This window comes from Colobus angolensis, unplaced genomic scaffold (assembly GCF_000951035.1).
Source record: "Colobus angolensis palliatus isolate OR3802 unplaced genomic scaffold, Cang.pa_1.0 Scaffold27, whole genome shotgun sequence".
NCBI lineage: Eukaryota > Metazoa > Chordata > Mammalia > Primates > Cercopithecidae > Colobus > Colobus angolensis.
The window spans coordinates 4,523,642-4,549,340 of record NW_012115932.1 but is presented as its reverse complement, the minus strand read 5'-3'; the positions used below and the strand labels follow the sequence as shown (position 1 = coordinate 4,549,340).

Below are 25,699 nucleotides of genomic sequence, written 5' to 3'. Positions count from 1 at the left end.
TTTTCCACCTGGCTCTCACATTTTCCTCTCATCAACCTCCCAGTCATCTGCAACTTTAAAAATAATAATGATTAGCCTAAATGACAGACATTTAAAAGTTTAATTTTCAGAAGCTTCACTGGAAATCTTGAGGGGCACTGCAGCAACCTGTTCAGAACTCTTTATGTCATACTTCTTCCTTTATGCAGTGACACTTGTGGCAATGGTCTGGGGCCTAAATGAGGCAAAAGTGAGAGCATTAGCCCTGACATGGCAGTATTAGATATCTAGAAGAATCTATTTTGTACCTCAAAACCTTACTTTATTTTTGATAAAAATCAATATTATAAATCAAGTCAACATCATCATGATTTCCCATGGATACTCATTGTTCAGGATGTATTAACAGTCCATAAAGACAGAGTACCACTGGGGTCCATGAACCCCAAGATGTTCTGAGATCCTGTCTGGTGATTCAAAAAAAGCAATATGTGTGCACAGTCTCCAACCTGTGAAGGCCCAACTGGCAACTTTCCACATTTAAACTTATGTATTATAAATATTTACACACACACAGACACACACACGCACATACTTCATGAAAACCCCAACTTGTATTTACAACAGGCTTACTTACTGCAATCAGCTCTTATACCAATTATTACTTGAGAGAATTGAAATCAGGCCAGTGTAATCAACAATAATAAGAAAAAGCAATGGGCTTAGTTGTGGGAGGGAATAATTTTTGATTGCAAACCTTTGTAAGCAATATGCAAATTATATGCTTCTCTACCAAAGCTACGGTGCTGACCAAGGCAACATTTCTCTTTGAAACACTAAGAACCCATGTGGTGAGACATCCAGGAAGGAATTTTCAGCATAAGGAAAGGATGGTTTGAGCTTATCAGGAAGAGAGGGCTATAAATTCAAGGAAAAGCTGCAAATGCAGACTTCCAGAAAACTGCACTGAAATTGTCAAAATAAGAATCTAGTAATTGCAAAGAATATTTTATATCACACAACAAGGATCAAGATTTCTTGGCCAACACCTGATTGAAGTTTTCAGGCATATTGACTCATAAGAAAAGTTGTAAAAGAGCTGACTTTAATTTTAATTCAGTCCAGAGGACCCTGGAGCAAAGAAGAGTGCATAAGAAGATGGTTAAGAGACATATTTCCCAGGAAAGAAAGCCAGTGTTTTCATTTTAAACTCCATTGCACTCAGTTTTTTTAAGCCTCTTTAAAAAGAAAGAAAAGAAATTATGCTATAGCCTTTACATTCATTGTTTCATTTTTGCTTTCTAAAAAATGTTACAAAAGCACATATTTTGGGTGTTATTTTTCCCTTCATTTATTTTCATGATGAGTGTTGGTATTTTTATAGTATACAAAGAGTTCCCATAAGCATAATCCCAATTCATAACATCACACCAAGGGGAAATAAGAGCTTATATTATGTTCACTAGATTTGCCAGCAGAAAACAATTAGGTTAGCAGTTGCAATTCAAGTAAATTCAGAGTAGCCATAATATCACCAATGCCTTGGGAGGAGTTACAGGACATTGCAGAATCTTTACTGAAGGAAGAAATGCAACTTCTTTCCTGTCATTTGTTGATGCTGCAATTCCATTTGTGAAAGGAAAAAGTCCAACCACAATAATAGCTCTATTCATTTTTCTGGGGATGGCAGAATCATAGGCCCGGGAGACCTGCATATAAATCCTGCCTGGGTATTTTATAATCTGAGCTTCAGGAAGTTGCTTAGCCTTCTGGGACTGAGTTTCTTCATTGGAAAATGGGTATAATCACACTTCCCTTGCTAGGTGATGGTAAGTATTAGAGAGAATCTACTTAACAGCACCTGGCACATAGACTGGACCAAATAGTGGCCATATTATTTTACTTTTCCTAATGAGGATAATTGTTTATATTAAAGTTGTGAGATCATGTTCAAACAAGTCACTGGCTCTTATGGATCTCTTGAATGCCCGATTCCATTCCAGTCTATTATTATAAGTCTCTGTTTTATTTAATAACTCATCTCCATTTAACTCAGCAACCATTCAGCAAGCGCTACTATGGGCACAGAGCTAGGCAAAGCATGCATTGGTCTTTGCCTTCCAGGAACTACTGGATTGTTGCAAAAGTAGTTGCAGTTATTGCCATTACTTTCAATGGTAAAATCCCCAATTACTTTTGCACTAACCTAATAATTTTTTTTATTTGTTGGCTAATTGTTCAGTCCCAGTCCAGAAAACTCTGATGAACCTCAGTCCTGTTGAGTTTACTTTTTCCTTTGTTTATTCATCTGTTTATTTCACATTCAAGTTCCTGCTATGTGCCGGGACTGTGGTGGAGCTTGAACCAGATGTAGTCCCTGTCCACGAGGAGCACTCTAGAGGGTTACTAGGGTTTGGTTTGTCCCTACCAAAACTCATGTTAAAATTTGATCCCCAATGTGACAGTATGGGAGATGGGGTCTGATGAAAGGTGTTTGGGCCATGGGGTCGGATCCCTCTTGGGTGGCTTGGTGCCATTCCCAAGGTAGTGAGTGAGTTCTTGCTATGATGATACTGGATTAGTTCTCACAAAATTGATTAGTTCCCTTGAGAGTGGGTTCTTATAAAGCCAGGACACTCCTGGGGTTTTGTCTCTGTGTGTGTGTACTGTTCCCCTATGATCTTCACCATGTTACGATGCAGCACAAAAGCTCTCACCAAAAGACAGGGCTATGCCCTTGAACTTCACAGTCTATAAAACTATAAGCTAAATAAACTTCTTTTCCTTATAAATTACCCAGTCTCCAATATTCTGAGACCATCGTGTTGTTAGAGCAACACAAAATGGACTAAGACAAGGAGAATGCAGAGTGATTAATGCCATGACCTAGTTTAGATTTGGGAAAGAAATGGCACTAGGGACGTCAGTGTATGTATCCGATTCCTGGCCAAAGTTTATATCTCAAGTACATTGCTGCTTTCTGCCCTGCAGAGGCAAGACCATGAATAACAAAACGCTTAAGTAGCCCTCCTATTTCTTTAGTTTCTAGACCAAATCCTCTCTCTGAGCAATTAGCCCCTTGCTTGCTTTCTCCTTGGTCTCAGCCTGGCTGGCCCACTGTGGCCCCCCAACTGAGATCCCACCAAGTACAGGGTAAATCCAACCTGTTTTCATTCCAGATTCAGCACCCCACCTTACCCTTGTGACTAGTTTTGGGTACATACCAGAGAGCCCTTCCTAGAAGTCTACTAGGAGATGGAGCAGGGTGTGTGACTGGACTTCAATAAAGCTCATTAAGTATCTCAGTACAGCATGACAGTTTGGGGCCCTAGTTCTGAAGTCAGACAAGTATGGATTCCAACCTGGAACACACTCCTATGAGTTGTAGGGTTTTAGGGAAGATATTTAACTTTACTGAGACCTAGTTTCCTCTTCTGTAATATGGAAATAACAATGGTTTTAGCTCTCAGGGATCTTGTGAGTATTAAATAAATTCACATTGGTGAAAGGCTCAGCTTAGTGTGTGATATTTGATAAGCTCTCAACCAACATATCACTATTAAAGCAGGTGCTCTCCAAAACTGCTTCATTTGGGAACAAACTGTCCCAAGTTCACTGAGGGCTTGAAGTTTTAGCAGGGAAGGCAGTTCTCAGGTATTCAGACCTTTTTCTGCAGGAAGAGAGAAAAGTGAGACAGAAAAAGAGAACTGAACAAAAGAAGAAGAAGGGGATTGGAGATATACATACCTCCCCAAAGACACCCCAGGCCTTGCCCTCTATCCAACTAATCAAATTTGAACATTACATCATTTTTGTTTTAGATTTTCTTTGAAAACAGTCAGAGATATAGTTGAAGTTTATAGTGTATTCCCCTCCAATTCCTTTCCTTTCCAAGCATAACTGTTGTCCTAAACTTGGTATTACTTCCACACATATTTTTCTACTATCATAAATATATGTAAAATTCAAAACAATATAGTTTTGCATAAACAATATGTAGCATTGTTTTAAACCTTATGTAAATAGCATTTATAACTAAACTGTTGGTTGCCTACTCAATATTTTCTTTTCTTGCTTACAGAACATGCAGTTTATTCTGATCAATAATTTGTCCAGCTAAAGGACTACATCTTCCCCCTCTTGTAGCTATAGGGGCACAGCAAAGGTCACTGGGCTAACCTCCTTAAAGGGACTTGGCTGACAGGTATATCTTTTGCTTTGCTCCCCCGTTTCTTTCCTCTTCCTGTGTGGAACATGACTGAGGTGGATGTAGCTCCAATAGTCCTTTGGTTCATGACACCAACTTAATGATGGAAATCAGTGCTAAGGATGATGGAACAGAAAAAACGGGGTCCCACGTGACCTTGGTGCCTCCATATCAGCTTTGGACTACCTACCACTAGATTTGTTTTATGTCAAAAGGAAACCTCTACCTTGTTTAAGCCACTTATTATTGTTGTTTATGTAGTTGCCAAATGTGGCTGAACCTAACCCTAGATAATAGAGACTCATATGTATGTATTGTCTTCCCAACTTCTTGCTCAACTTTACATTTTGTTTTCCAGCATTCTGTTTGTTTTATGAGGCAAGTATAGTGTTAAGTCACCAATTCTGGAGTAGATGGGCTGTTTTACAGCCCAACTCTGCCACCGACAGCTATAAGACCTTTAAACTTTGCTTTGCTTCTTACTTTCTTCATCCATAAAATGGGGATGCTAATAGAACCCCCATCACAGGGTTGTTATCAGAGTTATATGAATTAATATTGACATGCAAAGTGCTTATAGTAGTACTTACACCAAAATAATAGTTAACCTTAAGTAAGATTATTATGTGCTATTTACTCATGAGATACAGTACAGTTTTAACTGCCATAAGATATTCCATTTTATAAATATGTTACAATTTTTTTATTCTAATGTTTGATGGACATTTAAGTTGTTTCCATTTTTAACATTTACTGAATGATGCAATTAATATTTCTGAAGGTCTCCTTGTGCACATGTGTGCAAATTGCTTCAAGGTATCTATATAGATGTGAAAATGCTGGGTCTAAGAACATACACTTTCAACGTGGCTTAATAAAGCTAAATTCTGACTGGGTGCAGTGGCTTACGCCTGTAATCCCAGCACTTTGGGAGGCCCAGGTGAGTGGATCACGAGGTCAGGAGTTCAAGACCAGATTGGCTAAGATGGTGAAACCCCGTCTCAACTAAAAATACAAAAATTATCTGGGCGTGGTGGCAGGTGCCTGTAATCCTAGCTACTCGGGAGACCAAGTCAGAGAATTGTTTGAACCCAGGAGACAGAGGTTGCAGTGAGCTAAAATTGCATTACTGCACTCCAGCCTGGGCAACAGTGTGAGACTCCGTCTCATTCATAAATAAATAAATAAATAATAAATAAATAAATAAATAAATAAATAAATAAATAAAGCTATATTCTTCCCAAAGTGATCACAAAAATTTGTGTATGAAAGTATCCATTGCATCTTATTTTTGCCAAATCTCAACTTTAATTAGACTTCTTATTTTTTGCCAGTCTTATGATGGTATAACAAGATAACTTTGTTGCTGTTTTAATTTACTTGTCCCTGATTACTAGTTAGGCTGAAAATAACTGTATGATTTGGAGATATTTAGGTTTCTTTTCTGTGAAAAACCTATACATGTCATTTTTTATTTTTCTATCGAGCTATCTTTTCCTTTTCAAATTTGTGTATCTAATAATGTTACAAACATCTTCTCCCAATCTGTGGTTTACCTTTCCATGTTGTTTAGGGCACAGAAAGTTTAATGTAGTGAGATTTATTACTTTTTCTTTATTGATACCTGTGCCCTAAGAGATTTCTCCCTGCCTCAAGACCATAGGGATATGCTCTCGCATTTTGTTTTACTCCTCACCTCACCCCTCAATGAGGCAGATCTTTAATGCACCTAGAATTTAGTTTTTGTGTTGAAGTAGAAACAAGTTTCTGTTGTCATTGTTATATGAGTTATTGATGGTCTCAACACTATTTTCCAAGGGGTGGGTCTGTCTGTACTGATTTGCAAGGCCATATCTGTCACATAACTAACTCGCATATGTACACAGGTCTATTGCCTGGCTCTCTGGTGTGTATCATTTATCTGCTTGCTATCATGGTGCCCATATACACTGTCTGACTCTCAGTCTCTAAGGGGTCTTTAATCCATGAGAGAATTCAAGAACTTTGCATTGTTGTCATTGTGAAGATAAATGAGTCAGGATGGGTTTTTCCCTAGATAGACAGCTCTTCCATCACGATGTAGAACAAGTCTCAGTGCCACAGGAACATAGCAGAAGGATGGAATAGATTTAACTCAAACTTGCCTTTTACTTCTCTTCTCAATTTATACCCTGTGATATTACAGATTCCAAACCCGTACTTGCCTTCTGCCACCATCAGAGGCTTCTCTACATGATTCTAAAGTCAACAAAGCCCCACCCCACACTGCTGGACAGCAAAGCCATTTGTCTTACTAATGGTCCAAGGGAAAGGAAAGCTGCCTAGATGTCATATCTATAGCCTGGACAATTAAGAAGCACTTGTGACAGAGAACATTATATTGGAGATGTAAAAAGTGACCAAATCCTCACATGTACAACTCTAAAAAGATTGAGAAAATTGAAATTAATTATCCGCTCACTAGATGGGGTGTTATCTCCTTGGCTCTCTCATGAAAGGACAGAATGAAGTTATTAGAGATTGGAAGGGAGCGGGGGTTGAGTGTAGCTACCTATACGTGTTAATTTACTTTTATCTCAATTTCCTATATTAGAATAATAAGCCAAACTACCCCTAGAAAGAATGCTAGTTTTGTTTTAAAAATCAGACAACAAAACCTCAACAACACCCTAAAAATGTTGTGGTGGCTGTCGACCTCCCTGGACACCAGGGAATGTCAGTGGGTCTGCCTCAGTGGCCTCAATCAGACGAGCATATAAAAAGCAATGTCCAGTGATTTTTCTAAACATCCATGGTCTCTTGCCAACAACTGAGGTTTAATGAAGACGGGGAAATTAGACCTCAGAAACTAAGTCTTCTGAAGGTGGATATTTCCTGGAGGCATGTGCAACTCTCAACCCCCATCAGGCATTCCAGCCAGGGGACAGCAGTCTATCATTCTTCTTCAAGCTTGTAGTGTCTGCTTGATTCATCACTGTGCTGCTTCTCCAAGTCTCCACAGGCATTTTGCCATTCAAGCCACAAGAGTACTTAAATCCTGAAGCCTGTGTCTCTACTTTCTTCCCAATTCTTTTTTTTCTCTTCTCTTTCTTCTGGTTCTGCTTTTGTGGGTTTGTGGTCTTGTTCGTGGGAGATCCTTAGTCATTTTGACTTTATAGATTTTCTTCCACTCATCTGATATTAATAGGCTTTTCTTTACTATAAGAAAAAACAGATTAACAACTTTGGTCTACTATTCTTCAGAAAGATGTACTTGGATTTCTGTGACCCTATTCAGAACATAACATGTGCATATTGCAATAAAGGAAAAAAGTATGTGATACTGTCTGATGGCTATGGGAAGTCTCTGTTGAGAAATTTACTTTCTTGCAATTTAATGAGTCTCATAATAACCAGAGAGCCTCTTCAGCATCTGAATTGGAGCGAGAAAGTTGTGATTGGCTGTCATCAAGAGCCCAGGGTTCCTGCCTTAAAAAGCTAGATCACTGTCCAGCAATACCAACTCATGGGGTCCTAGATTTGGGGGATCCCACTGTAGTGGAAGAGTCAGAAGAAGTGTGACTCACATTAGAAAGTTGCTCAGTATTGTTTCAGATGAGAATAAAGAGGGCTGGGCGCAGTGGCTCATGCCTGTAATCCCAGCACTTTGGGAGGCTGAGGTGGGCAGATCACCTGAGGTCAGGAGTTTGAGACCAGCCTGGCCAACATGGCGAAACCCTGTCTCTACTAAAAATACAAAAGTTAGTCAGGCATGGTGGCAGGTGCCTGTAATCCCAGCTACTAAGGGAGGCTGAGGTGGGAGAATTGCTTGAACCTGCCAGATGGAGACTGCAGTGAGCCGAGACAGAGCCACTGCACTCCAGCCTGGGTGACAAAGCGAGACTCTGTCTCAAAAAAGAAAAAGAAAAAAAGAATAAAGAAATATTAAAACAAACCAACAGCCAACAAATCTTTAACTCATTGAGTCTTTTGGTGCCCTGAGGCCTATGTGTCACTGTGACACTAGGGCCAGTCTCTACTTTTCTCTAATTTGAAATGCTTTCTAATTTAAGAAGTGAAAAAAATCACCCAGGTGAAATCTTAATAAAGTGTGTTGTTTAGTTCATTGTCATGTATCGATATTAATTTCTTAGTTTTTGACCAATGTATCCTGGCTATGTAAGATTAGGAGAATCTCAGGTAAAGGAACTCTCTATATTATCTTTGCAATTTTCCTGTAAACCTAAAATTACTTCAAAATAAAAAGGTTATTTTTAAACAAACTAACCAGGGCAATCACAGATGTCTCAGGCTACGGAGGTAAACCTAAGTGGAATTCTGGTTCACGTTGAGGCAGAAAAATCAAGAGCCAAGGTGTCTGGGCTACGCACTGGGGACTTCATTTTAACTCTACTACTGACTATTCTTGCAACCTTAAACCACTTAACCTCTCTTCATTTTTATTGTTTGTTATTACAAATTATGTCCATGTTAATTATAACACAGGCAAACCTTGTTTCATTGCTCTTCACTTCATTGAACTTCCTTTATTGCATTTCACAGATACTGTGTTTTTTACAAATTATTTGCAGCAACCCTGCATCAAGTAAGATGCCAGCACGATTTTTCCAACAGCATGTGCTGGCTTTGTGTCTCTGAGTCACATTCTGGGTATTCTCACAATATTTTAAAACTTGTCATTTATTACACCTGGTATGGTGGTTTGTGATCAGTGATCTTTGATGTTACTATTGTAATCATTTTGGGGCACTGCCAACTCCCTCATGTAAGGTGGCAAACTTAATCTCTAAATGTGTGTATCGTGACTACTCCACCGTCCAGCTGTTCCCCAATCTCTCTCCCTCTTCATGGGCCTCCCTATTCCCTGGAACATAGCAACATTGAAATTAGGCCAATAAATAACCCTACAGTGGCCTCTAAGTGTTCAAGTGAAAGGAAGAGTTTAATGTCCCTCACTTTAAATCAAAAGCTAGAAAATGCTTAACCTTCGTAAGGAATGCATGTTGAAAGCCAAGATAGGCTGAAATCTAGGCCTCTTGCACCAAATAGTTAACCAAGTTGTGAATGCAAAGAAAAAGTACGTGAAGAAAATTAAAAGTGCTATTCCAATGAATACACAAATGGTAAGAAAGCAAAACAGCCTTATTGCTGATATGAAGACAGTTTTATAGAGCTGGATAGAAGGTTGGGCCTTTATTGCCGGTAAGAGAGTTTTAGCACTGGATAGAAGGTCTAACCAGTCACAACACTCCCTTAAGCCAAAGCCTAATCCAGAGCAAACCCCTAACTTTCTTCAGTTTTATAAAGGCTGAGAGAGGTGAGAAAGCTGCAGAAGAAAAGTCGGGACTGGGCATGGTGGCTCACACCTGTAATCCCAACACTCTGGGAGCCCAAGGTAGGCAGACTGCTTTAGCCCAGGAGTTCAAGACCAGCCTGAGCAAAATGGTGAGACCCCCATCTTTACAAAAAAAAAAAAAAAAAGTACAAAAAATGTTGCCAGGCATGATGGCCTGCACCTGTAGTCCCAGCAACTTGGTAGGCTGAGGTGGGAGGATTGCTTGAGCCTGGGATTTCGAGGCCACAATGAGCTGAGGTGGTACCACGGTACTCCTGGACACGCCTGGACAACAGAGCAAAACCCTGTATTAGAAAACAAAAGATAAGGCCGGGTGTGGTGGCTCACACCTGTAATCCCAGCACTTTGGGAGGCCAAGGCTGGCAGATCTCAAGGTCAGGAGATCGAGACCATCCTGGCTAACACAGTGAAATCCCGTCTCTACTAAAAACACAAAAAAATTAGCCAGGTGTGGTGGCAGGCACCTGTAATCCCAGCCACTTGGGAGGCTAAGGCAGGAGAATGATGTGAACCCAGGAGGTGGAGCTTGCAGGGAGCTGAGATCGTGCCACTGCACTCCAGCCTAGGCGACAGAGCAAGACTGCGTCTCAAAACAAAAACAAAAACAACACAAAAAGATAAAAGAAAGAAATATTGGAAGCTAGAAGAGATTATTTCGTTAGGTTTAAGGGAAAACAGCCATCTCCATAATATAAAACTGCAAGGTGACACAGCAAGTGCTGATGTAGAAGCTGTGGCAAGTCATCAAAAGATCTAGTTAAGATCATTGGTAAAAGTGGCTGTGCTAAACAATGACTTTTAGTGTAGATGAATTTTTAGTGTAGACAAACAACTTTATATTGGAAGAAGATGCCATCTAGGACTTTCATAGCTGGAGAGAAGTCAATGCCTGGCTTCAAAATATCAAAGAACAGGCTGACTCTCTAGTTAGAGAAGAATGCAGCTAGTGACTTTAAGTTGAAGTCAGTGCTCATTTACCATTCCTAAAATACTAGGGTCCTTAAGAATTATGCTAAATCTACTCTGTTTGTGTTCTGTAAATTAGGACAACAAAGCCTAGAGGATAGCACATCTGTTTATGGCATGGTTTACTGAATATTTTAGGCCCGCTGTTGAGACCTACTACTCAGAAAAAGAAAATAAAAATTTTTTTTCAAAAGATTACTATTTGGTCTGGCACAGTGGTTCATGCCTATAATCCCAACTCTTTGGGAGTCTGAGGCAAAGGATCACTTGAGGTCAGGAATTCAAGATCAGCCTAGGCAACATAGGCAACTGTTTCTACAAACAATTTTAAAAAGTCAAGCATGGTAGTTCACATCTGTAGTCCCAGTTACTAAAGAGGCTGAGGTGAGAGGGTTGCCTAGGAGTTTAAGACTGCATTGAGCTATGATCATGGCACTGAACACCAGCCTGGGTGACAAAGTAAGATCCTGTCTCTCAACAACAACAACAAAAGTTACTGCTCCTTAACACTGCCCCTGGTGACCTAAGAGCTCTGATGCAAATGTACGAGGAGATTAATGTCGTTTTCATGCATGCTAACATAACATTCATTCTGTAGTTTATGGATGAAGGAGTAATCTCAACTTTCAAGTCTTATGACTTAAGAAATACATTTCATAAGGCTACAGTCACCACCCCCCTTATCAGTCAACAGCCCATAACAGCAAGACAAGCCAGACGCAGTGACTCACACCTGTATTCCCAGCACTATGGGAGGCCAAGGCGGAGGATCACCTAAGGTCAAGAGTTTGAGACCAACATGGCCAACTTGGTGAAACCTCATTTCTACTAAAAATTCAAAAATTAACTGGGTGTTGTGGTGGGTGCCTTTAGTCCCAGCAAGCCAGGAGGCTGAGGCAGGAGAATCACTTGAATCCAGGAGGTAGAGGTTGCAGTGAGCCAAGATCACACCATGCAATCCAGCCTGGGTGACGAGAGTGAGACTCCGCCTAAAAAAGAAAAAAACAAATAACATCAAGACAAAACTCTCCAACAGCAAAAAGTTTATAACTCTTTTTATAAGCTCAGATAATGACTGACATTTTTTAGCAATAAAATATTTTTTAATTAAGCTATGTATTTTTTAGACATAATGCTATTGCACACAATAGACTACAGTATAGTATAAACATAGCTTTTATATGCACTGTGGGACTAAAAAACATGTGACTCACTTCATTGCAATGTTCACTTTATTGTTGTATTCTGGAACCAAACCCACAATCTCCAAGTTACCCCTATATGTAATAATATACATTATAAATTATTATAAATATTTCAGAAGGGCAATCAGATTCATCTCTAATATATGGAAAAATTAATAATTAGCCACAATCATATCCTCCAAACCACAGTTTCATCACATATGAAGATCCAGTATGAACAAATTTACTTCTGCAGATCTTCTAGTTGACCCAGACAGTTTCAGTTCCAGTATATATTCAGTTCTAGTATATGCAAATATCAAGTCATTTTTAAGAAAAGAGTAAACTAAAGGGTTAGGTAAGAATAAAAATGGTATATAGAAAATAGAGATTGTATAAACTACTATTAAAAGATAAAGAATATTGAGCACAGGTGAACTGTGTTCTTAGACGTGTACCCTGGTTCTATTGGGAAAGCCTTTCCTGAGACATAGGAGAGCATCCTGTTTCAAGTATCTTGGCCAGAAATTCTCCTGAGCAGAGTTAAGAACTTGTAATCTTGTGTAATGGGAAAGGAGTTTCAAAACACTTCCCCAATAATTCACCAATCTCAAAACTTCAGTTTCTCATAATTCCCTCAGATCAAAGGGGCCAAAAATCCAATAGCCCTGAGTCATAAAATCAAAATAATTTTTAATATTTCATAACAGATGTTAGCTACAAACAAAATTAATTTCAAGTTTCTTGTGTCAGGAGAGACAAGCATTAAAAAGTTCTGGGGAGGAGGTCTCAAGTGAAATCGCATCATACACATTGTTAATTACATGAATAAGTGTCATTTATATTGACGTTATTTCGCATGCTGCCTTGGTTGTTTTGCTTAAAATGTTTTTTGTTATACTCCCAAAATTTGGTCCAAAAACAGGGAACTTCTATTATGATTTCTCAAGTTCCTTAACCACAGTTACTTCTAACTGGAGACTGAGGAATTTAATGCCTACGGCTGAAAAGAACCATTACAATACAAGCCCAACTTACCTCATAGGATTATTTGGAAAATGAAATGAGATAATAGAAATAAAGTTATTTGAAATATTTTTAAATAATTTTAAATTACAAATTATTGTTTTTGTTTATCAAATAAGTGAAGTATTTCTTAGTGTCAGTCATTGTACCTAGGAAGGAGGTGTAAAGTGATGACTGTCCTCACAAGGCAATAGGGTAGAGGGGTAAGTGCTCCCAGGAGCACTGAGGGATAGAGTGGCAACTGAACTCACAAAGTACTGGGGTAGAGGGGTTACTGTTCCCATGAAACACTGAGGTAGAGTAGTGACTGCTCCCAAGAAGCCCTCAGGAGAGGGGTGACTGCTCCCAGGAGGCACTGGAATAGAATGATGACTGCTCCTAGGAGGCACTGGGGCAGAGGGGTGACTGCTCCCAGGAAGTATTAGAATAGAAGGGTGACTGCTCCCAGGAAACACTGGGGCAGAGGAGTGACTGTTCTCAGGAGGCATTAGAATAAAAGGGTGACTGCTCCCAGGAGGCACTGGGGCAGAGGGGTGCCTGTTCCCAGAAGGCATTGGGTAGAGGTGTGACTAATCCCAGGAGGCACTGGGATAGAAGAATAACTGCTCCCAGGAGACATTAGGGTAGAAGGGGGTGACTGCTTCCAGGAGGCATTGTAGAGGGTAGAGTAGTGACTGTTCTCGGGCAGCTCTGGGGTAGAAGGGTGATTGGCTTGTAGAATCCCTCAATCCAGACTTGTACAGAGGCTCACTACCCAGAACTAAGGGCTAAAATGGGATAAGGAAGAGTATCGTGGAGCACATGCATAGCCCCTCAATCATAAATTAGCTAGGCTTTTTGAGCATGGGAAGTGGGTTACAGCATGCTGGTAATGATGGTATGTCAGTGGGAGAGAAAGATGGACACAAAAGAAAATAAAATAATTTCCTTATGACTAGAATGTGAAAGAGAGGATAACAAAAAACAAGGCTGGGAAGAAAGTCTGTGTCTAGTTTATGAGGGGAAGGAGTTGTAAATTATGTTAAAGTTTTGTTCCTTATGCTGTCTGAGGTAAATTGAAATCAGAGAGGGTTTTACACAAGGAGATGGCATGAATCGATCTAGAGTTTGGTGGCATATTTCTGATTTCACTGTGGAAAAGAGAACAGAGAGGGGCAAAACTGGCAGCAGAGGGACAAGTCATGAGTCCACGTAAGCACAGCTAGAGATGAGAGTGGCCTGGACAGGTGTGTGGCAACGGGTCCAGGGGAGAGTGAAGCAAACTGACACACATGTAATGGGTTACAACCAACAGGACTTGATAATTGATTGGATATGAGAGGTGAGAGAGGAATCAAAGGCTTGGACAACCGAAAGGGTAGGGTTGCCATTCCATGAGAAAGGTAATAGGGGGCAAGTGCAGATGTAGGGGTAAAGATACTGAGGCTGTTTGAAGACAAACTGAGATTGACGTTCTCGGAAGACATCCAAGGGGCAATGTTCAATAGACAGTTGGATCCTTCTTGAAATTCCTCCCTACTTTGGTACTAGAAGTTTGAAACATGGAGACCGTTTGACAATCTTGTTATTATTAATCTGATAAAAGAGGAAAAATAAAGTTGAGAGGGTTGTGTTATTTTTTGGAAGTGTGAGAATGTCCAGTCCAAAGCACATATAAGAAAGGAACTCAGACAAAACAGAGGAATGAAAAGGTCTCCATTTCTGAAAAGAGAAAAAAGCAGCCACTTAGCAATTATGTGCTGTGAGATCACTTACCTTTTATGGAGAGTCCAGGCTGCCGTTTGGGGAAGAAATAGTCTGCCCTTTGGAAAGGTCTCTTATCATGGTCATGTATCCCCCGGACTTCACAGAAGTCAAGGTGAGAATTAAACTTGAGACGAAAGTGCTAGAGATATATATGGGCCTTAAGGATTACTTAGTCCAGTTCTCTCATTTTACAGGGGAAGCAACTAGGGCCCAGGGAGAATAATGACTTGTCCATGGCTACACAGCTGGTTAGTGGCATATAGAAGCCAGATATCTTGGCTTGGCTTACCTTGTCCTTTAATGCTTAGATGAAATCGCTTGAATCCCCAACCCAGATCCTAAGGAACATCCAATGCCACTTACCCCACAACTTCTAAAATTCCTCTGGGACTTATGTTTTTCCCAGCCATCGCTGATTCTGATTTCCAGAATTTTCTGTATTTCTCATTCTCCACTCTTTCCTGTGGCTTTTCTTTAATCATCTCCCTTTGGCCTGAAGCCAAAGAAGGGGACAGCCCCTCCTTCATGACTTCTAGACCCCCAGTCAAATGATACCTTTCATAGCTGACAACTCTATTTTGCGAAGTTTCACTAACAATTTTAAAGTAACATGGAAGGGCATTATATCATATTATAATATTTCACGTATTTGTAAGTGAATATTGACTTTAAAAAAAAAAAACTCTCTGCCCTTTTCTGCCAACACAGACACCAAACCTTCTACCATCTTATCTCTATTTCTCATGCTTTTGCCAGCTAATTTGCCATCCCTTTCCCTCTCCCTTTTCCTTTTCTCCTTAATTCTTGTCCCCTTGCCTTTTACCCCAAATGCTGATTAAAAGAATATTCCTTCCCTAGGAAAACTCTGAAGGCAGCCACTCTAGTATCAGTTTTTCTCACCCCATTTCACAAACCTGGTGCCACATTCTCTGTGCTAAGCCAGAAGCCTAGCCCGTTAGGAAGCTGCTCCAAAATTTCCCAGGTCCTGCTCCATGCCTGCCCCCACCTCGGTTCTTCCAGGGTGTACTAATTGGTATGTAACTCATGGACCGTGCGTGCATTTGAGGTGAACTGAGCCAGTCGGTGTGTACTATTGTCTTTTAATTGCTTTCAGCTTCATGAACTTTGAACAACTTTTATCACCTCTCAGCTCAGCACTGATTCATCCAGCTTCTGTGAGCGATTTATTTACTTTTAATTAGATCCAACTTAATTATTTTGTCAGTAAAACATACCAAAAGAATCTATAAAACAATTTTTAAGTGAAATCACATTTCTGCCTAGAGGGATGTTAAAAATGAAATTATGCATCTCATTTTACCTGTCTCTCACAAAGGAAATATTGCCTGCTCTGTCTTTTGCCTTTCATTAGGAAGATGCTTGGGAGATCAGACTTAGAATAAAGGGAAGAAAATGGGAAAAGGTAGTTCGAGTTTTCAGGGGAGAACATATAGGTGAGCATATAAGGCAGTGTCTCTCCAGATTTGCTATTTGGCAACCCCTACATTAAAATGACCTGGGAGCTGATGAAGAGTGCAGACTTTCCACCCTCATCCCCAGAACTTCTGATTCAGGGAATCTGACATGGGGATAAGAAATGAAGCTTCTCATTTGCCTATTCTTGTGCTTTCTGGACTCATGCCTGCCTCTGGCTACTCAACTCTCTGATTCACTAATTGGCTATTTCTGCTTCCCCAAGATGCTTGCCTTGTCCTTCTCCATCAACTGTGTTTTCTTACATCTTTAACAATTTCTGGTCCTTACTGTCTGCCATTCATTCAATTTCCCATTGGTAGCCTATTCAGTACCTTTCCATGTATATACATCTCATCTCCCCAACCATTTTATTATGTCAAGGACTCTGTATCACTGATTTTCCTCTCTGCATTTCACCTTGTACCCTGCTTTCAGTTCTGGTATCCCTTTACAACACCAGTGTGACCAACTGTCTTTAGTACACCAGTGTGTGAAAGATCTCTTCTGTCATCAAATAATTCACAACTTCTGCCTGACAGTAGCTAAAATTCTGGTATTAATTGAGAAAATATATAATTACAAATCCTACCATAAAATTAATAATACCTTCGAATAAGATTGCAATATATTAACCTCAACAGTATCTGCTACACTTAAAAATAGTGGCTTGGCCAGGCACAGTGGTTAAGAAGCAAATGGATTTGAAAAATATTTAAAGGGCAAAAATGGATAAAACTTAAAAATAGATTGACTGTAGTAAATGAAAAGAGAAGTCAAAGGTTACTCTTAAGTCATTAAGGTAAACAGAGATGCTATTCATGGAAATGAGTACTACTGGAACTAAAGTGAATTTTGGAGAGAATCCAAGAGTTTTAGAATTGTTAAAGTTGAAATACCTAGAAAACAAGTAGAAATGGCAAATAAGCAGTAGGATATTTTGATGTAAAGTTCGTGAGAGAAATCTGAGCTCCAAATACACCAAATTGGAGACTAGCTTGCAAGATAATTTGTGATACTGTAAACTCTAATGAACTTGGTAGGTGATGAAGTATAATGTGGCAGACTAGAAATATTTTCTTGTCTGTTTAAAAAATATCCATGTTTGGAAATCTGTTGGAGTAAAGCTCTTATGAGTTGGGGAGCTAGGAGAAAACCAATCAGGGGTTAAAAGCTTTAATTGACTTAAGGACTAGTGATGGGGCTGAGTGTGGCATGCTGAAGATGCTTGAGTCATGGAACGGACTCCCCTCCCATCTCTCCTTTCCCACAAAGGCCCATTCTATCGGATTACATTTGTCATGTATTTTAATTATCTTCCACAGAATTGCATCCTTTCATTAATTTTATTTTAGGTGGTTGCTATTTCTTTCTCACTCTCTCTTTCCCACTAGTCCCCACTCTCACCAACCAAAGACAACAATCCCCATCCCACCCCACCCTGCATACATTTCTTCTTAATGTTTCTTTCTCTCCAGAGGAAGTCAGCTTCTGGCATCCTAATTATAGGACATGTTTTGTAGCCTGTGAATAAGGCACAATCACAGCTCTTGTCTTCCCATTGGGAAGGACAGAGCACTTTTTTTGTGCTCATAAGAACTGATTCCATACAAGCAGCTATATGTAGATGCCTGTAGCTGAGTACAGTGCAAATGGGAATGCTAAAGTTCAGCCTTCCTCAAGGCTTCTAGTCTATCCAAACTCCACTGCAGAATAAGGTCTCCGCTTAGACTACTCCTTTCCCACGAAGGCCTCACTGAACTTTCCTGGGCAGGTCCAAACTACAAAATTTATGGAGGGTCTTTCAAATGGCGATTTCTGTTTTCTGGCATATTTGTCTGCAACTAGATATCTTTTTTGAATCTAAAATGTCATCAATTTAATAATACTTTGTGAGTTTATGTAAATAAGCAAACACTAACATAGCAATGGTATGAAACAATCTAGTTTCAAAAATATTAAAATGTGAAAAAAGGACATCTTGTATTCTAGTAAATATAGCTTTTACTGAAATGGATTAGGAAGAAATGACAAGTTCTACAGAGAAATCTTTCTATTCCCCTTTTCTTTGTTTCTTCGTCTGTAAATAGGTTTCGGTAAAATCAGTAAAAGACTAAGTGATGGTCATTACTCAAGTAAATCCAATCAAAATAAGTAGAAAAAGCAAAATGGATAAGAAATTTATGATAAGATTGTTTTACTACAAATCCTTCTTTGATCTACTACAATGCTTGGGGGTATGGATAGGAATCTGGCTCACTGAATTTTTTTATCTAATTCAGGGTTGATGAAAAACCTGTTTGTTGTTGTTGTTATTGTTTTGAGGGGAAGAAACTTGCAAACCATGTTAACAGCCTTTCCTGCGTTAGTAGGTAAACCACAAATAATGGAAATGACTGATCCTTTCTGGGCGAGTGGTAATGTTTCTGAACCTGGTTCCCAGAAGAGCAAATAGAGACATAGAGGTGTAGGCCAATGGGCCAATGTTGTCATAAGGGATCAACAGTTTTTATTTTAATAAAAGTAGTTCCTGTCAGTGCCTATTAAAAAAAAAAATCAATACTGTCAAACCACTTCATTTTGGTATTAAGATTTAGCTCAAAGCCAAAGTTAATACTGAAGTTTTTGGCCAGGCATGGTGGCTCATGCCTGTAATCCCAGCACTTTGGGAGACCGAGGTGGGTGGATCACCTGAGGTCAGGAGTTTAAGACTAACCTGGCCAAAATACGAAACCCTGTCTCTACAAAAAAATACAAAAAATTAGCCGGGCATGATGGCAGGTGCCTGTAATCCCAGCTACTCAGGAGGCTGAGGCAGGAGAATCACTTGAACCTGGGAGACAGAGGTTGCAGTGAACCAAGATCTTGCAATTGCACTCCAGCCTAGGTGACAGAGTGAGACTCTATCTCAAAAAAAAAAAAAAAAAATTGAAGCTTTTGAGAAGTGAGTTCACCTAAAGTAAAATACATTGCATTTAATAAAAATGCTATTTGAGTGTGGTAAAAATTGAGAAGATGATTCAAGAATGATTATAATTTGTGAAAAACTGATATAATTATTGATTTGAAGATCTGCTAACTCCAGACTATTTCTTCTTCGTTGGTTATTGTTTGCTAACTAGATGTCTAATAGGAAATCTTTTTTTTTCCTGAGATTTACACATCTTGCCCTCAGGGTAGAGTGATTTAAAAACTCCTGTGGTTAACTGAAGGCCAAAGTTTCTTAAATTCTATTTCATTCTAATATCAGAGTTTTATATTATTTATCAAGAATAGACATATACATTAAACTTAATTTTATAGATTTTTTTCTCCCATAGTCCTAACCCACTGATACGCTTTTTAGAGAATTGGGCATGGAGGAAAAATAATTCTGAAGTAAAGACTTATTTCTGCTTTTTAGCCTACTTGGGTCTTCTCTCCATTCTTGAAGTCAACACGTTTGCTGTAGCCACAGAAGACTTGCAAATATGGCTTTGTCTTCCTAGGATGCTAACTTACAGAAACACAGCACACACACACACACACACACACACACACACACTCACACACATATACACACAATAGTGTTCCATTCAGCCACCTCTCACTCATTCCCTGATCTCTATTCAAGCCCCACCTCTTGGGAGACAAAGTCCCATTCCTCTGTAATGTGGTCACTGCACCCTGCTCTCTTTCATGGTATTAAATAAAAATTACAGGGGGCCATTGTTTTGGACAAAGCTAGGCCCCAACAGACCAGACTAAAAATGAAAGTGGAGTCACTTTCACTAAACTGAAACTAAATTGTTATCCACCTTCAGAGAAATCAAGAGACAGACATAATTTCCCAACTAGGTCAGTTTCAATTGGTATGAAAAGGAAGTTGCCCCTGCCTTTAATCCTTACAAAAAAAATAACCTGATGTTAACCAGTTGATTATTTTTCTATTGTTCTGTTTCCTGTTCCTGCCTTACAAAGAAACTAATTTTGAAATGACAAATTCATTTTTGTTTTGTGTTTCTGCTTTCTTCAGCCCTTTCTATAAAGTCAATCTCCTCTGTTCAGCTCATTGGAATGCTGATTATATTTTATGAAATGAAGTGCTGCCCAATTTTAGAACCAAAAATAAAGTTAATTAAGATCTTTAAACCTGTTGTGATTTTGTCTTTTGACAGTGGCACTTTTCCTGGTTGGTGAATATATATTTATTTCTAAAAGTGTGTGTTTAAAATCTCTCAGCCACCTAATGTAAGCTCAGGCGGAAAGGGATGTATGGGTAGGTTTTACTCACCTGGTATATAATAAACAAGGATTCAATAAGTATTTGTTGATTCAATGAATGACTAGTTGATTTATCCCCTAACAATGAAAATGGAACTTGCTAGAGATGGGGTTCCATTTTGGGCTCATTAAAATGAAACAGAAAGGAACCGGAGTCAATTGGAAATGTGAGCCAGGTAAGGTGGAGAAAGTTTGGGAGAGAGAAACAATTCCTCAAAAAACTGAAGTTAGCCCAGCTTATTAGGCTAAAGGTCCCCCATATAGGATTGTCCTTCTATCATCGAGATGACATTGTACCCAGAAGAGAATAAGGCTGGTGCTTGAGAGGATTATCACTTCAAGTCGTGATCTGAGTATGAATTAGCAAAATTAGGTAATCCTCAAGTTATTTCTAGTGGGAAGTGCCATTTCAAAAATCTAGAATGAGACAAAGGTTTTACAACTTAGGGAGTTCTTCAGGTGTGCCCCACCCTAAACTTTCTGCAAGCAGCAATAAACCACACCTCAGATAATGGGGTTATACAATCCCTCTTTGTTTCCTGCTCCACTCTCAGGAAGAAATACTTTATTTGGAGGGGAAAGGAGCAGTCGGTCAAAGAGCTGCCTCTGCCCCCAGTCTCCGTCCCTCCAGCCCACCATTACATGCTTCTGCCAGAATGACGCTTGGAATCCACACTCACAATGTGTCATTTCCCTGGCACTCTTCAGACTTTCTCTTGCCCTCAGCATAACAGCCTCAGCAGGCCATCTGACCCTGGACTGTCTCTCCAGCCTCAACTTCTGCCACTCTTTGTCTCCCGTTCCATGTACTCTACACCAGGAGTCCCCAGTCCCTGAGCCACGGACCCATAGCAGTCCATGGCCTGTAAGGAACCAGTCCACACAGCAGGAGGTAAGTGGCAGGCGAGCTCTGCCTGCTGTCAGATCAGTGGAGACATTATATTCTCATAGGAACGCAACCCTATCGTGAATTGTGCATGCAAGGAATCTAGGTCACGCCCTTGTGGGAATCTCATGAATGTCTGATAATCTGAGGTGGAACAGTTTCATCCCAAAACTATCCCCCAACCACTGTCCATGGAAAAATTGTCTTCCATGAAACCAGTATCTGGTGCCAAAAAGGTTGAAGACCACTGCTCTATGGAACACCTCATGAACTTCCTCCCATTTCTGGAACTCATTCTTCTACCTGGAGCACTCTTCCCCAAGCTCCCTACCTAGCTAACTCCTATGTTTCTTCAGGTAACTTTAAATAAATGTTCCTTTTCCCATGAGCCCTTCCCTGACTATACCACTGTGTGTGTGTGTGTGCGCGCGCGTGCATGCGCACGCACACACGTGCGCACATATGTACACACACACACATATATATACACACACACAAGCATATACATTTTTTCTGACCCATGGAGACATCTTACCCTTTACCTCTAAATACTCTGGGGTGAATTTCCTAAAAACAAGAGTGTTTTTATATATAACCACCATATAATTATCAAAATCAGGAAATTTGAGATTGTTAAAATGCTATCACTTAACTGTAGTTTACATTCAAATTTCACCCATTGTCCAAGAATGCCCCTTATATCTATTTTATCTTCCTCTAGTATAGGATTCAACCCAGAATTATGCATTACATTTAGTTTTCATTTTTATTTTAATCAAAAACAGTTATTTTGCCCCTTTTTTGATCATTTACACTTGAAAAACACAGGCCAGTTGTTTTATAGAATAGCCCCCCAATTTGAGGTTTCTTAATGTTTCTACCAGAAAGGAAACTCGTGTTCTCAATGCATCATGTCAGGAGGCAAGAGATGTCATTGTATCCCATTATTTGTGATACTATAACCATAATAAGTCCAGCACCCAATATGTGCAGCAAATCAATATGCCAAGATGTCAAGTTGCAGGAGAAAGAGATTTAATTGGAGGGCTGTCAAATAAAAAGATGGGAGGAAACCTCAAGTCCATCTCTGTGAGGAGTTTGGGGCTAAAGTTTATAAGAGTTTTAGAACAGGGAGAAGTGTGAAGATTGTTGATTGGTCGAAGAGTGCAGGGTGAAATCATAGGACAGAGAGATGAAGAAACTGTCCTCGTGCTGATTCTGTTCCTATGTGGGGTCCTCAAATGGGTTGGTGTCAGTTGTTTCACTGGACTTCAGGATCTGAAAAACATCTTCAGCAATTCTTAAAAGCCTTATGATTCTAACATCGGAAACTCGATCTTAAAACCCTTATGACTCTTATGTCAGAAATCCTATCTTTAGGAGCAATGGGGAAGCAAATGGTCAGGATCTAGTGACTTTCAGTTACAAGGAAGTAGGTCAAAGTGCAACCTGATTAATGTTTAGTTATAACTGTATTTCTGTCCAGAATTCTTGTTAACCCTGTGAGGACAGCTTCAATACTTGCTTTGATCTCTGTTGTAAGGTGGTGTCTGCCACATTTCTCCACTGTGACTCTTTTTATCATTATAATGAATAATACTGGGGGAAGATACTTTGAAACTATATAAATATTTAGTTCCTCATCAAACTTTCATTCACCAATTTGACATTCAAGTTGTATCTGCTTTATTTTTAAGGAAGCTCATTTTACATGCTTAAACAAAAATAAAGACTATTCTTATGATAAATGGACTTTTAATCCTACCCCACCGAAAATAACTACATTTCCCACATCAATCCAATCTCTTGATTTAAGAAGATCTTACTACCTAATAGAGAGAGAAGTCTGATATGGATGGCATTAACCAAGGCAAGATTTCTCATTTGCATTTTCAACGCTATTCATGATCTTTTCATTTCCTTTTCCTTTGCAGTAAAAAAGAAATCCATGAAAGTGTGTGTGTGTGTGTGTGTGTGTGTGTGTGTGTGTGTGTGTGTGTGTGTGTTGGTTTGTTTGTTTTTTGATGGAGTCTCACTCTGTCGCCCAGGCTGGAGTGCAGTGGTGCGATCTCGGCTCACCGCAAGCTCCGCCTCCCAGGTTCACGCCATTCTCCTGTCTCAGCCTCTTGAATAGCTGGGACTACAGGCGCCCGCAACCACGACCGGCTAATTTTTTGTATTTTTATTAGAGACGGGCTTTCACCGTGTTAGCCAGGATGGTCTCCCGACCTCGGTATGCGCCCGACTCAGCCTCCCAAAGCTCTGGGATTACAGGTGTGAGCCCCTGTGCCTGGCTGGTGCATTTTTTTATAATAACAAAGAAGATACACAATATTATTTCCAGCTTGCTAAATGTCATAATATTGCTTTTGGTCACATTATGATAGGCATCCGTAATTACATTTACCTTTTCATGCTTGCTACAAGGGCTTACTTAGTCTCTGAAGAGCTTCCTGCAGCCTTGGGGTCTGTGGATTGAAAATCAGTTGGATTGATGAAAGCTATGAGGAGAATTATGATGAGGGTCAGATCATATGGGCATGAAGAAAGTAAAATGTTACCATTTAAACTAGAAATAAAACTTTTTTTCCTAAGCGATCATATTTACCATGACAGTCTGGGTAATTCATTGTAAGATTAATAGTACTTGACATTCACTCATCCACTTATTCAAAAGAAAATTATCCTATAAGCCTACTACATAAGAAGGACTATTATATACAACTTCTAACTTTATAAAATGTACCTTTGAATAATATCTATCTGGGTCTTTAAGAAAAATTTGGCCAAAAAGAACCGTGAGAGTTTGCTTGTTGGCTTTATTTAAAAGAGTTCAGAAACTGGAAACTCCTGGGTAAAGCAGTATATTTTTTAATCATCATTATAACTTTAAGTTCTGGGATATATGTGCAGAATGTGCAGGTTTGTTACGTAAGTATACCTGTGCCATGGTAGTTTTCTGCACCCATTAACCCGTCATCTATATTAGGTATTTTTCCTAATGCTATCCCTCCCCTAGCCCCCCACCCTACAACAGGCCCCGGTGTGTGATGTTCCCCTCCCTGTGTCCATGTGTTCTCATAGTGCAACACCCACTTATGAGTGAGAACATGCTGTGTTTGGTTTTCTGTTCCTGTGTTGGTTTGCTGAGAATGATGGTTTCCAGTTTCATCCATGTCCCTTCAAAGGACATGAACTCATCCTTTTTTATGGCTGCAAAATATTCCATGCTGTATATGTGCCACATTTTCTTTATCCAGTCTATCATTAGTGGGCATTTGGGTTGGTTCCAAGTTTTTGCTATTGTGAACAGTGCTGCAATAAACATACGTGTGCATATGTCTTTGTAGTAGAATGATTTATAATCCTTTGGTTATATCCCCAGTAATGGGATTGCTGGGTCAAATGGTTCTTCTGATTCTAGATCCTTGAGAAATCACCACACTGTCTTCCACAATGGCTGAACTAATTTACACTTCCACCAACAGTGTAAAAGCATTCCTATTTCTCCACATCCTCTCCAGTATCTGTTGTTTCCTGACTTTTTAATGATCGCCATCCTAACTCGTATGAGATGGTATCTCGTTGTGGTTTTGATTTGCATTTCTCTAATGACCAGTGATGATGAGCTTTTTTTCATATTTTTGTTGGCTGCATAAATGTCATCTTTTGAGAAGTGTCTGTTCATATCCTTCACCCACTTTTTGATGGTGGTGTTGGTTTTTTTCTTGGAATTTTGTTTAAATTCTTTGTAGATTCTGGATATTAGCCCTTTGTCAGATGGATAGATTGCAAAAATTTTCTCCCATTCAGGTTGCCTGTTCACTCTGATGATAGTTTCTTTTGCTGTGCAGAAGCTCTTTAGTTTAATTAGATCCCATGTGTCAATTTTGGCTTTTGTTGCCATTGCTTTTGGTGTTTTAGTCATGAAGTCTTTGCCCATGCCTATGTCCTGAATGGCTTTGCCTAGGTGTTCTTCTGGGGTTTTTATGGTTTTAGGTCTTACCTTTAAATCTTTAATCCATCTTGAGTTAATTTTTGTATAAGGTGTAAGGAAGGGGTCCAGTTTCAGTTTTCTGCATATGGCTAGCCAACTTTCCCAACACCATTTATTAAATAGGGAATCCTTTCCCCATTGCTTGTTTTTGTCAGGTTTGTCAGAGATCAGATGGTTGTAGACATGTGGCATTATTTCTGAGGCCTCTGTTCTGTTCCACTGGTCTATATATCTGTTTTGGTATCAGTACCATGCTGTTTTGGTTACTTGCAGTATAGTTTGAAGTCAGGTAGCATGATGCCTCCAGCTTTGTTCTTTTTGCTTAGGATTGTCATGGCTATACAGGCCAAGACAATCCTAATTTTTTGATCCCATATGAAATTTAAAGTAGTTTTTTTTTTAATTCTGTGAAGAAAGTCAATGGTTGCTTGATGGGTATAGCATTGAGTCTATAAATTACTTCGGGGTGTATGGCCATTTTCACGATATTGATTTTTCCTATCCATGAGCATGGAATGTTTTTCCATTTGTGTATGTCCTCTCTTATTTCCTTGAGCAGTGGTTTGTAGTTCTCCTTGAAGCGGTCCTTCACATCCCTTGTAAGTTGTATTCCTAG

At 39.5% G+C, this 25,699-nt stretch overlaps 1 protein-coding gene across 1 annotated transcript in view; it reads left to right on the top strand.

The window, feature by feature from the left end:
- Window positions 1–25,699, top strand: part of ATP10B (ATPase, class V, type 10B) — a 283,845-nt gene that overhangs the window by 132,808 nt on the left and 125,338 nt on the right. The window contains exon 3 of the mRNA XM_011947712.1: window positions 4,061–4,183. The gene's annotated coding sequence lies outside the window, so the exon portion shown is untranslated. The remainder of the gene's footprint in view (window positions 1–4,060; window positions 4,184–25,699) is intronic.